This window comes from Rhipicephalus sanguineus, chromosome 10, assembly GCF_013339695.2.
Source record: "Rhipicephalus sanguineus isolate Rsan-2018 chromosome 10, BIME_Rsan_1.4, whole genome shotgun sequence".
NCBI lineage: Eukaryota > Metazoa > Arthropoda > Arachnida > Ixodida > Ixodidae > Rhipicephalus > Rhipicephalus sanguineus.
Window position 1 is genome coordinate 65,299,814 of NC_051185.1, and position 12,057 is coordinate 65,311,870.

Consider the following 12,057-nt stretch of genomic DNA (forward strand, 5'->3'; position numbering starts at 1 on the left):
TTTAAATGCCAGCGCAATTGCAATACACAAAACCACCGAGGCAAACCCGACAAAACACGGCGCTCAACTCGCAACACGCCTTTATAAGAGCAACCGAGAAGTCACACGTTCCCTCATGGATTTGCGTAAGACGACTCATGGAACTGCATGAACTCATGAACGCATAGCGCAGTGGGGTCGTGCGGGGACCCTGGGACGTACGTGCCCAAATCCCTTGGTCAAATAAAGTTTTACCTCCTCCTCCAAGGCGAAAGCCATCTTCTTTTTCTTCAAAGTCGATTGTGTTGATCAACTGAGAAGCTTTCTTTCTGTGAATCCGTGTGCATTTTCTTGCGGCTTCGTGCTACGAATGGGTGGTTCACAACGCTCACAGACAGAACGATGTACGAAGAAGAAGCAGACGGGACCTCGCGGCCATAGGTCCTCCACTGGAGAGGCCGGCGCTGCGATCGTTTTGACGTCACAGATAGGATGCTCCTGATCGCCTTGCTGCGTAGTTGTTGTGAAACGCGACGATCGGGTGAATTTGCGGTGCGCTGGGATCAATTCTCAATGTGTGAAGCTTAATTAGGCCAGCTGGAGATATTATCGCCGTGTAAGCTGTGCTAAGTTCCGTGCAAGCAGCTTTAGCTTGTTGGTGTACTGTTCGGCGCCGCAGTGGCAGACGTATGCGACAGATCCCGCTCTAAGTTTTCATGTTTACCCCAAATGTGAAAAAAGAAAAAAAAAACAGAGAGAAAAAAAAGCGCGACGCTTGACTGGTAAAGCGAAAGTGGGAAAAGACGCCAACGCTAACTCGCGGGTCTGCAGCAAGCACTTTTGTGACGAGGATTTCGTGTACGCCGCCGCAGCTAAGATGTTCGGTAACAGCTGACTTGTGCTCGCGAGCGCTCCCGGCAGCTTATGGCTGGCGTTTGTAGTTGAATTTATTGATGCTGGTGAACGACAGGCTCACTGTAAATTAAGAAAATAAGTAAAAAGAAAAGCGCCCGCGTCTCGAATACCTCTTACGGCGAGTTCCTTACGAAACGTAAACATTTTGTCACGTTTAAACCCGCATCGAAGGCGCTCAAAACTAACATCGACACGTTGCCGACAAATGTAAGCCAAGGAGAAAAGTAAACGTATCATTAGTAAAAAAAAACGAAACGGTAATGATCCTCAATCGAATCGGAGTACAACTAAAAGGAGCAGTGGAGGGGAAATCGGCCCATTGCTTTGCAGATTCCACCAGCACAACTGAGCATGTGTAGCGACGCACTCCGCTCACCATACCCACGTGCTCGTTGACAGTAGTACATGTGCACCGCACGCGCGGTGGCATTACTGTTTGGTGGCACGTTTTCCCTCGTCGTTGCAACTTCACTCCTTCGTTTTATACAAAGTCTGAGAATTCCTACAGGGAAAGTATTTCATAATGCATTAGCAGCTTAGCTTTCGCGACATAACTTGCATCGTCCTTCATGACGTCAGCTGTAACTACTTTACGTCATGATTGTAGCATGCTAATTAGACGCGCGGATACCACCGGGGGCACCGAGTTGTACCTGGTTTGCTTGCCCTGATTATCAGTTCATACCGCTTCTTTAAGTAATGAGCTTCAAAACAAGAGGGAAGCACGCGCGTTGCCCACAACAAAAACGCGTGGCAAAAGCGCAGGAAATGCGGTGCTCCAGCAGACGACACAACCCGGCATCCTATGAGTGACGTCACAACGTAGGTGGCGCCACGCGATGTTTTCCCATTCGCTTACCCTAGTGTTTCTTGTTTTTACATAGTTCTTTCGTGAGCGCCGCACAAACATGCGTAACAGAGTGGAAACAATAGTACAGGAAAGCATACGCCCATGCATAGGTCGGCAAACTTACTCATGAGTAGACTCACTCAGACTCACTCAGACTCAAATCGAGCCGTGAGTCTGAGTCTGAGTGAGTCTGGGTGAGTAATATTTTGGTGAGCTTGAGCCCGAGTGAGTCCGTTTGAGAAAATTTTTAGTGAGTCTGAGTCCCAGTGAGTCCGGCTGAGGAAAACTTTGGTGAGTCTGAGTCCGATTGAGCTCTAAGCACAAAATATATTTCTTGAGTGAGTCTGAGGGATCTCAACACCTTTTCACCGACCTATCGTTCTATCTACACCACTTCAGCATTACTGTCAGCCTTATGTCGGCTGACGTTTATAGTCCCGTCGATACACACATACTTAAAAGCCCTAGCGTTCATGCGCCAGCTCAATATTTGTTGATCAGAGGCGTGAGTTGCAGAGGTGGGAGGTGCCATGACCTGCCCCCGAACACTCTTTCCCAGGATGTTCTTGCTAAATATTTCGCCTGAGTTACCCCTTTCAATAAAAATGCCCTTACTGGATTGCAACCACTGATAACTCATATTTGAAGGTACGAGATCAAAAGGCGCCAAGTAGAGCACCAATTATGCGAGACATTGGTGTGAAAGAGCATCGACACCATCGTCGATAAAACCAATTACACGCTAACAGACTCATGAGTCGACTCACTGAGACTCACTCCGACTCAGACGGAGCCGTGAGTCTGAGTCTGAGCGAGTCCGAGTGAGTAATAATTTCGTGAGTTTGATTCCGAGTGAGTCCGGCTGAGAAAAAGTTCAGTGAATCTGAGTCTGAGTGAGTCCGGTTGAGGAAAATTTTCGTGAGTCTGAATCCGGGTGAGCTCTAAGGGCAAAACATATTTCATGAGTGAGCTCCACATTTTTTGCCGACATATGCACCCATGCAACGGTGTCCCTGCTCGCTGAAAGAACCAAATGTCCTTTCGAAAAAAGAAAAAGTCTCACTGAGATTTAAAGTCGGATTCTTGGATTCAGCTGAGTGCCTGCTAGCCGTTAAACCCCATATTTTCGACGACGGCAATCGATCCCGGGCCTCCTGGGTGAAAGCCAGGTATCCTAGCCACTAGACTACGCCGGAGATGGGAGTTACTGATGCAGACGAGTTTCTGCTCACTGAAAACAGTTGTGTACCCCCGTGGGAAAAAAAAAAAAAAAGAAGAGGTCTCACCGAGATTTGAACTCGGATCGCTTGATTCAGAGTCCAGAGTGCTAACCATTACACCACGAGACCACATATTCCGACGCCGGGAATCGAACCCGGGCCTCCTGGGTGAAAGCCAGGTATCCTAGCCACTAGACCACGCCGGAGATGGGAGGTACTGATGCAGACGAGTTTCTGCTCACTGAAAACAGTTGTGTACCGTGGAAAAAAAAGGAAGAGGTCTCACCGAGATTTGAACTCGGATCGCTGGATTCAGAGTCCAGAGTGCTAACCGTTACACCATGAGACCACATATTCCGACGCCGGGAATCGAACCCGGGCCCCCTGGGTGAAAGCCAGGTATCCTAGCCACTAGACCACGCCGGAGATGGGAGGTACTGATGCAGACGAGTTTCTGCTCACTGAAAACAGTTGTGTACCGTGGAAAAAAAAAGAAGAGGTCTCACCGAGATTTGAACTCGGATCGCTGGATTCAGAGTCCAGAGTGCTAACCGTTACACCATGAGACCACATATTCCGACGCCGGGAATCGAACCCGGGCCTCCTGGGTGAAAGCCAGGTATCCTAGCCACTAGACCACGCCGGAGGTGGGAGGTACTGATGCAGACGAGTTTCTGCTCACTGAAAACAGTTGTGTACCGTGGAAAAAAAAAAGAAGAGGTCTCACCGAGATTTGAACTCGGATCGCTGGATTCAGAGTCCAGAGTGCTAACCGTTACACCATGAGACCACACCTTTCCGACGCCGGGAATCGAACCCGGGCCTCCTGGGTGAAAGCCAGGTATCCTAGCCACTAGACCACGCCGGAGATAGAATGTGCCGACGCAAGGGTGCCTCTGCTCACTGAAGAAACAATGCCGGTTGTAAAATAATAATAATGATGCTCAAGCCGTGGGCACAGCCGTTTTGCAGGCCATGGTCAACTCCATTTCTTCCGTATCGCCACGACCATCAATTTGCAATCGTCCATATTCGTTTGGAACGGGCTATAGTACGATGTCTAGGAGTTTGCTGCACAGAGCTGCAGGGGCTGTATTCTGAGACAACTTTCTGCCACACCGTGGTTTTACCGAGATTTGACGAGACGTAGCGGCGCCGAACGCACTGGTCACAGCGGTTTGGCACGGTGCCAACGGTGATGATACACTGGGCCAGAGACCTTGTCGCTGGCAGAGGCCGAATCTCGTATATTTTAGTGTCGACGAAAACGATCGTCTTGTAATATACGGCCCCCGATGAAGGCGCACTGCGAACCGGACTGCAGCAGGCATTTCGCTTCTTTACAAGTAAGACCGAGACGCTCTTCTTTCTGTATAACTGGAATGTTCCACGCGCTTCCCATACGGTGGAGCATGGCCGAGCGCAAGCGGAGCAGCGGGACCATGACGCAGCATTTATAGGCGACGCTCCCGTAGCGATAAGGCCGGATGCCTCTACATCCATGAGGTGCTTCTTGCTTCGTTACAGTGACGCGAGCACGAATATGTCGTTGGCGCTGTGCGATCTGCGATTGACGCTGCCGTTGCCGCGACAAAAACCACTCAAAACTTTCATTTTTCGCAAATCTTTGCACTGTAGCCACTATATACGACACGGTTAATAATAATGATTATTGGGGTTTTACGTCCCAAAACCACAATGTGATTACGAGGGGCGCCGTAATGGAGGGTTCCGGAAATTTTGGCCCCCTGGGGTCCTTTCACGTACACCTAAATCTAAGCACACGTGCTTCTAGCGCTTCGCCTCGAACGAAATGCGGTCACTGCGGCAAGGATTCGATCCCGCGACCTTCAGGTCAGCAGCCGAGCACCAAAACCACAAGACCGCCTCGGTGGGTACGACATAGGCTCTGTCCCGGCCGTGTCTCAACGACTGTTGAGACGAAAGGCATGTGACTGATGGCTCTGGAATAACTGTCAATTTCGCAGTGCGGTAAGATATGCTCAAGCAGAGGTTCCTTTATTTTATGTTGTCGCGCTGTTATACACAAGCGTATGAGCTTTTTTGCTGAAGACGTAACGAAAGACCGGAGACATAACGAAAATATTAGGGGACCCTTAAGCTTCGCCTTTAAGAGTTGAACGCGGTAGCGATATCCGCACGCACGCACGCACGCACGCACACACACGACACACCTATAGTAAAGGTAGAACGCGATAGACTAATCGGACCGTGTTCGTATCGCCTTCCCATTCGGTATCCTGCCTTCGCTTCTCGGTGGAGACCTAAACCGTGCCGCAAGGTAAAGCCAAAATGCGGACTCCATCCGGCTCATATCTTTATTTGCATCTACCTCGAATTTTCGCTCACAACCATAGACGCCACCGACACCGGAATTTCTGCAAAACGAGCTCTCTAACGCTATCGCGTTAAAAACTGCTCTCCTACAATCGCCGCTCTTAACCCCTGTAAAGATGGTTGACCAGCCAAGCTGAATGAGGTGGACCCGGTGTTTATCGCCGGGTTGATCACGGAGCCATTCCGCTATGCGAAATATGGATTACCAGCGAATATGTTTAGCACACGTCACCGAGGTCACGCCGAATTTCGATGAAAGGTACAGAAAGGCACATAATTTCCATGAGAGGTTCAGAAAGGTACAGACTGCTCCTTTATAGTTGTCTATTTGAGCAGCATGCGTATTTTTGCTGCATTCTCAGTTTCGCGACACTTTAGTGCACGAGTGGTGAATAGGGGTATTCTCCCAATTTCGGTGGCACATACGTTACTGCCCGGGGACACTTTTTCGTTTTTGGTGGAGCTGGGGTGGGTAGTAAGGCTTGTCCGATTTCCGTGGCACACACCTGCGCGAGGGACAACCTGCATACGGGCATCCGTTTCGCCGCGGCACGTAGGCGTGCGCACGGTTCACCATTAGGGGGGGGGGGGTGCATGTTTCACCACAACCCCCCTCCCCCACTCCTCATTGGTCGAGTCCGATCAAGAACGAGCTCTACAATGGATGCAAAAATGAAAATGATGCGATGGCGTGCTCCTCTCAAAGGCCTGAAATTGTTCCCCGGCTTTCCGGTGTAAAGGTGCGAAGTGAACAGTTCTTTGTATGTAACTTAGAATTAGCGCCCCCCTTCATATGATTGGGGGGGGGGGGCTGCTCCCCTCCCCCCTGTGCGCACGCCTATGGTTCGGCATATATAGCTTCGGTGTAAAAAGGGAGGCTTATATAATTACGGAAAGAGTATTGGACCCCCCACGCGTAGTTGGCTTGTACCAGCGAGATATACCGCCGACGAGATAGCACGCGTACAGTGTGAAGCGGTGGTTGGAGTTGTATATGCAACGAAATGCTAAATGAAAGAGAGAGAGAAGACGCGCCACCTTTCTCGGGAGGAAGAAGGGAACGACGACTGGGTCAATGTCGAGTGAACGCGCTCTGCCAAGATCACTGGCTTGCTCGCGTGGGCTTAATCCAGCGACAATCGGGACGGATTTGCTCTCTTTCACTGTTCCCAATACACTGCTTGCTTGCTTGCTTGCTTGCTTGCTTGCTTGCTTGCTTGCTTGATGCTGCGTTCGGGCAACGTGTTCCTCCTCTTCGTCCCCTCACGGCCTGAGATTATTTTCGCTGTCGAGGTGAAGCGGCAAGGTTGCATAAAAAGGAAGAAGAATGACACGTGGCCGATCCGTCCGAGGGCACATCCTTTCCGCGCTTTTGTTATGCTAGATAAGAGGCTTATATTTGATAAGATTTTACGTCGTCGGCGCTTAACGTTGGTGCTTCATTCTGCTTTCCTTCGTGTGTATTAGATGGCGCGTTATCTCTAATATGTCAACGCTTGATTTAGTGATTGTTTGCTGTGGAAGGCCGCATGCGTCGCTTCCCGCTGCCGGGGCGTGCTTGTTTGCTTTATTTATTTATTTATTTATTTATTTATTTATTTATTTATTTATTTATTTATTTATTTATTCTTTTTCATTTCAAGTGGCACAAGCACCGAGTAACACTATTGTTTCTCTTCCAAGCGCTTCCGGTCAAGTACTTACTTCCTGTTATGCTAATGTACAGAAAACGTTTTCTAACAAAAGAAAAAGGTATAAAATTGATTGTTACGGCTTAAGTTAAGAGTTATATTGGATACATATGATATCGTAGTATAAAAGTGTCTTGAAGTGGCAATTATTAGGCTACAGTCGTATACAATCATTGGTAGCCTAGTAATGACCACTTAAAGGACCCCTGACAGAGAAATTTTTGTTTGTGACTTTTTTACTGTAATTTGTAGCCTCGTGTCTGGTAATGCTGAAATTTAATCATAAATGCTCTAACGTAGTGGTTCTCAAATGGGGTGAGCAAACAGCGCAGGGGCGGCGCCACCATTTTTTTACTGGGGGGGCACCCACGACAAGCGAGTTCCTTCAAGGGGCAAATGGGGGGCAGGCAAAAATTTGGAGGGGGGGCTCCAGCCCCCCCCCCCCCCCCGTACTCCCCACTGGCGCCGCCCCTGAAACAGCGCGAAACTCAGGACGGACCAAGCGCTTTCACTGTCCTGTGTTTCGCCCCGTTTGCTCGTTTCGCTTACCATGTACCAACCGGTCCAAATAAGCACTCTAGAGTAGAGCTCAAATGGGGGTCCGCGAAACCCATCCTGGAAAAAGAAAACGCGTTTTTTGGAGGCATACTGATACTATATGTCCAGTGACACAGCGGCCCCTTCTGATTTTTGGCATGCTTCACCGCATAACATCTTTGTATTGCGGCCAAGCTAATTCATGTTTCCCTTCTCCGTGAGCTTTTGTTGCAGTTTTCTACGACATATGAACGCAAACATACTTTCTCTTGGCTTGCACATTTGAAGAGCAAACATAGCTAGAAACAGGTTGAACGTTGATGCAGACCGCACAACTTATTGGCAAGCTGTTGATATCGAAACGGCGTGGCACTTGAGTTTCACCATTCTTCGCCTGGGAGAAATAAAAGGCACCTGTTTCACGCCGCATGTTGTGTTAACTTATGACCCCAGCCCCCACCCCCCACCCCTTTTCTCACTGGAAGGGGTCCATCATCACTTCCACCGTCCCACAAGGGGCCCCAAAATATACATGGCTGAGAACCACTGCTCCAACGTGTCGTATAATTAATATTGTCACCAATTTTAGCGTCACTTCAAAACACCCACCTAAAATCGCAAGTAACTAGCGCCCCACAGCGGGGGAGCGCCTGAGACTACGTGCGCTCAAGCTTTGCCGACGCTGACGGCGCATTTTTCAAATCGGTGCCCCGCGCGCGGTAAAGCATGAAACAATGTGGGTGCTTCGGTACGAAACTCCGGCGATTTTTCGAGGTCGATGGATCTCAATGAAATTCGCTGGGTACGTTCCTTTGCATGTTTCCGTCATTTATGCCAAATTACAGGCTTGAGACATGCGCAGATTGTTTGCAAATGAATTTTAAAGATTGTCTGCAAACGCCCTCCTGGCTACCCACAATTGTTGGCAACATTGCGTCTGTGACGTCAGTATTGGTAAGGCGCCGGAAGTGACGCAGCCGAGGGCACCGCTAACTTCGGCGCTTCGGCCGCTACAGCGAGCGTCTGCTGTGCACAAGGCGACAGACAGCGTTGGTTTGGCCGGTGCTTCGCTGGTCGTCCCGGCTTTCACAGTTTTCATACTCCGCGCCGGCGTCACCGGCATGCTTTGCACGACTTCCGGTTCGTTCGTAACAACGTCTACGTCATACGTAGACAGTACACTCGGTTGGGTTTCGGTTTCGGTGTTGCGCTTTTTTGCTTATTTAAAATTATTCTCCAATTTGCCGAGTATTTCTGCTATCGGGCCCGTAACAGGAGCGTCTCAGGAACATAAAAGCACCATTACTTTGACATGGCCAAAAAATCGCCGGAGTTGGCCTTTAAGCCTGTTAAGAGCGTGTCGCCTAAGGCATTCCTAGCGTAAGCAGTCAAAACAACCTTGACAGCAGCCCGACCACAGAGCGATTTGGGGTGAGGAACAGGGGTCCTTTAAGATAATGGCTAATTAAATGTCAGGATAACTAATAAAATCTAATTGAACTAGTTCGTTAAAGACCAGACGGTTTTCTTGTGAGCAGCTAATATGGCTACGGCACCTGGCGGAGCAGATCTCAACCACGCGCTTCTTTCTACGTGGCCTCCGTGATCTGCTTCGGCAGCGCGACGAAACGCAAACCCAAGGAATACACCACGGTACACGAACTACGGTCCCTAGAATATTCTAGGGACCGTACACGAACGCCGCGGCGTGCCACAGCCGGACCATCTAAGTCCATGATTAGGGTCGCCTCCAATTTTTTTTTCTTTAGTTTTCTGTGAGATGAGGGCCAGTCAAGCTGCGAAATGACGTCTTTGTTCGTCACGCCTAACCACATTTGTACAGAGGCGACGGAAATAAACAAGAAGAACGTGGCGCGTTATTGCTCCGCTGTTTGCATTTGCTTTCATCCCGCTCTTACCTAGAGTCGTCCTTGAATGTATCATGGATCACTCTAGTGTCTTTATTACCAGCCAGGCTACAAGCACTTGCAAAGAAATGCAAGCAGCGGAGCGAGCAGATACCGCGCACTGTTCGCATTTCTTTCCGTCGCGATAGTACATACTCTCATACAGCTGTACGCATCGAAACTACTTCATTTATTGAGTATCTACAATTTGGCTCATATCATCCGCCTGCTACAGATAATGATCTTTACCATATACCCTGCGCGAGCTGATTCCATCCCATGCCTGCAAACTTCTCCCCACCTGACTCGCTGGCGCTGTCGGCTGCGTTTCCTGCCCTGTGATACCTATTCCGTCGCTCTGACCACCAGTTGCAAAAAGGAGGGGTGCACTCCCCCCAATCATCTAAGGAGGGCGCTATCTGCCCCAACTTTGCTCGGTAGGACATGTCCCGTCATATAGATTACAGTGCACGGTTGTATGACCACGCAGGTTTTTGACGAACATGATGGCTGCCGAGCACCCCTGATGTTGCGTTCAAAGAACTACTGCCCACATTCACCAGTTTTTACCAACTGGAAGTCGAGTGAGCTTTGTATCTGATAAACGTCTGCCGTAAGCTGAGTGACATTTCCCATCATTGTTTTCATGTTGTCAGTAAGAAGTTGTCATAGCACTGGCAATTGCAGACACAACATTCAATTAAATTTATAGCGATTCTAAAAGCGCTATTAGAGCTTTCAGTAGAGGAAAAATAGCCCCACAGGCGGCCAGGATAATCAAAGAAATCAAGGTACAAGACTTAAAATATGTTTAATGGTTTCCAGGCTCCAGCTCATTTGGGCAATATCGAAGAGTGCCCCATGAGTCTAAATGAGTCAGCCAACAGCGCTGTCCGTGAACTCATTGGATAGGTCGCTTTTACAAATGGCCTCGACTCTGCTGGATTTGAGAATACACTCAGAGATACTCCCATGACACACAACGAAATTACAAAGCGATATTACATGAGCAGGCGACTATTTCCTCCTCCACACGTCAAATTTAACAAGGCACAAGCAGTGACACTTAGACAATTACAAACACGTCCATATTACTCACCTGTACAATACAAGGACTGGCATAACATTCAAGACCTGAATACTAAATGTAAAGCATGCAAGGTAGATGATTGCACATTACAGCATTTGCTCCGGGAGTGTGGGTCGCTTGGCCCTGGCATTACTCGTGACAGGTTCTCAAGCATGATGAGGTCCCAAAACCACAAGGAGCAAGTCCTAGCTGTACAGTACGCCCCATGATAGGGCCGGGAGGCTTGACCTCCCGGTTCCAGTGTGGGAGCTAGCTAGGCGGGCTCTCCAGCCCCGTACAGGACATTCCATGAAGTTTATTCCTCCTGCTCCTACCACACGGAAAGCCGGGGACCAAGGGCAGGCCGTTGTGTGAAGCACGTCGTCGCTTTATTTTCAGTTTTGCATCCACTGCGAAAGTTTTTTTTTTCTTTCGGAGACGACCAATGGCAGTACTTTGGTTTGGGCTAGTTGGTTCATTATCGGACTTGTTAGGAAGAGGCAGCGCAAGACACAAGGACAAAAAAAAAAAAAAAGAAACACAGCAGACGCCACGGACGCTGTGGCGCTTGTCTTTCCTTGTCCTTGTGTCTTTGCGCTGCCCCGAGCCTCCTAACAAGTCCGACCAATGGGAGGAAGGGGATGAAGAACATGGGCGTGTGCATGGTTCCCCATTAGGAGGGGGGGGGGCGAAGGTTCGTCGCAGCGCCCCCCTCCCCCCATTTGGTCGAGTACAAAAGACAGCATGCTTCACAATTGAGGAAAAAATTAAAGCACTGACATATGCTTGTCACAATGGCCTACCCTTGGTCCCTGGCTTTCCGGGGACAAACACGGAAGGTGATTCGAGGGGGAATCAGTGCGAAGTTTCGGACCTTCATTGACTGCAAAAATTACACGAAAAGTGTACGAAGGAAAGAAGATAACTTTTAAGGGCTCGTTTTTATTTGTTAGACACAATATTAATGAGAACTATTGTCTGTTAGTTCTCACGAAAAGTGTACGGTGTTTTTCTGAAGACTACCCCAAAATTCTTAGGGGTGGCGTTTCCCGGGAAGAAAAACAGATCATGTAATCAAATTTAAACTTTCAGGTGCGGCGGACGTTCGAATGTTGTAACCGTACTAATTAAAGCAGTGAAATAACAGTTACGAAATAACGTTTTAATAGTTTACTTCACGGCGCATATTGCAATTGAATTGTATAGCCGTTGAGTTTTCAAGGCATCATTTTTGTCACAAACCACCATTTCTACAACTGATGCACCAAAGTAACTATAACGCCCAGGTACTGTGTGGGATACCTGGGGAATGAATAGCTCGAAACTGGTGTCATCACTGGAAGTTCCTTCAGTGTGAAGAAATTCGCCGGCTATACGCATCTTTATTTATTTATTTATTTATTTATTTATTTATTTATTTATTTATTTATTTATTTATTTATTTATTTATTTATTTATAAATACTGCTGTCTCGATTTCGAGACATAGCAGGAGTGGGTACATATATTAGTACAAACAGCAAATTAAAGAA

At 48.4% G+C, this 12,057-nt stretch overlaps 8 non-coding genes across 8 annotated transcripts; all 8 read right to left on the reverse strand.

Moving 5' to 3' along the window:
• Positions 1–3,021: 3,021 nt before the first annotated feature.
• Positions 3,022–3,093, reverse strand: Trnaq-cug (transfer RNA glutamine (anticodon CUG)). The gene has a single exon. It is a non-coding gene; the product is annotated as a tRNA-Gln (tRNA).
• A 5-nt stretch (positions 3,094–3,098) lies between these two features.
• On the reverse strand, positions 3,099–3,170 carry Trnae-uuc (transfer RNA glutamic acid (anticodon UUC)). The gene has a single exon. It is a non-coding gene; the product is annotated as a tRNA-Glu (tRNA).
• Positions 3,171–3,241: 71 nt separating this feature from the next.
• Trnaq-cug (transfer RNA glutamine (anticodon CUG)) lies at positions 3,242–3,313 on the reverse strand. Its single transcript has one exon. It is a non-coding gene; the product is annotated as a tRNA-Gln (tRNA).
• Positions 3,314–3,318: 5 nt separating this feature from the next.
• Trnae-uuc (transfer RNA glutamic acid (anticodon UUC)) lies at positions 3,319–3,390 on the reverse strand. Its single transcript has one exon. It is a non-coding gene; the product is annotated as a tRNA-Glu (tRNA).
• Positions 3,391–3,461: 71 nt separating this feature from the next.
• Trnaq-cug (transfer RNA glutamine (anticodon CUG)) lies at positions 3,462–3,533 on the reverse strand. Its single transcript has one exon. It is a non-coding gene; the product is annotated as a tRNA-Gln (tRNA).
• Positions 3,534–3,538: 5 nt separating this feature from the next.
• On the reverse strand, positions 3,539–3,610 carry Trnae-uuc (transfer RNA glutamic acid (anticodon UUC)). The gene has a single exon. It is a non-coding gene; the product is annotated as a tRNA-Glu (tRNA).
• A 72-nt stretch (positions 3,611–3,682) lies between these two features.
• On the reverse strand, positions 3,683–3,754 carry Trnaq-cug (transfer RNA glutamine (anticodon CUG)). Its single transcript has one exon. It is a non-coding gene; the product is annotated as a tRNA-Gln (tRNA).
• A 6-nt stretch (positions 3,755–3,760) lies between these two features.
• Trnae-uuc (transfer RNA glutamic acid (anticodon UUC)) lies at positions 3,761–3,832 on the reverse strand. The gene has a single exon. It is a non-coding gene; the product is annotated as a tRNA-Glu (tRNA).
• Positions 3,833–12,057: the final 8,225 nt, after the last annotated feature.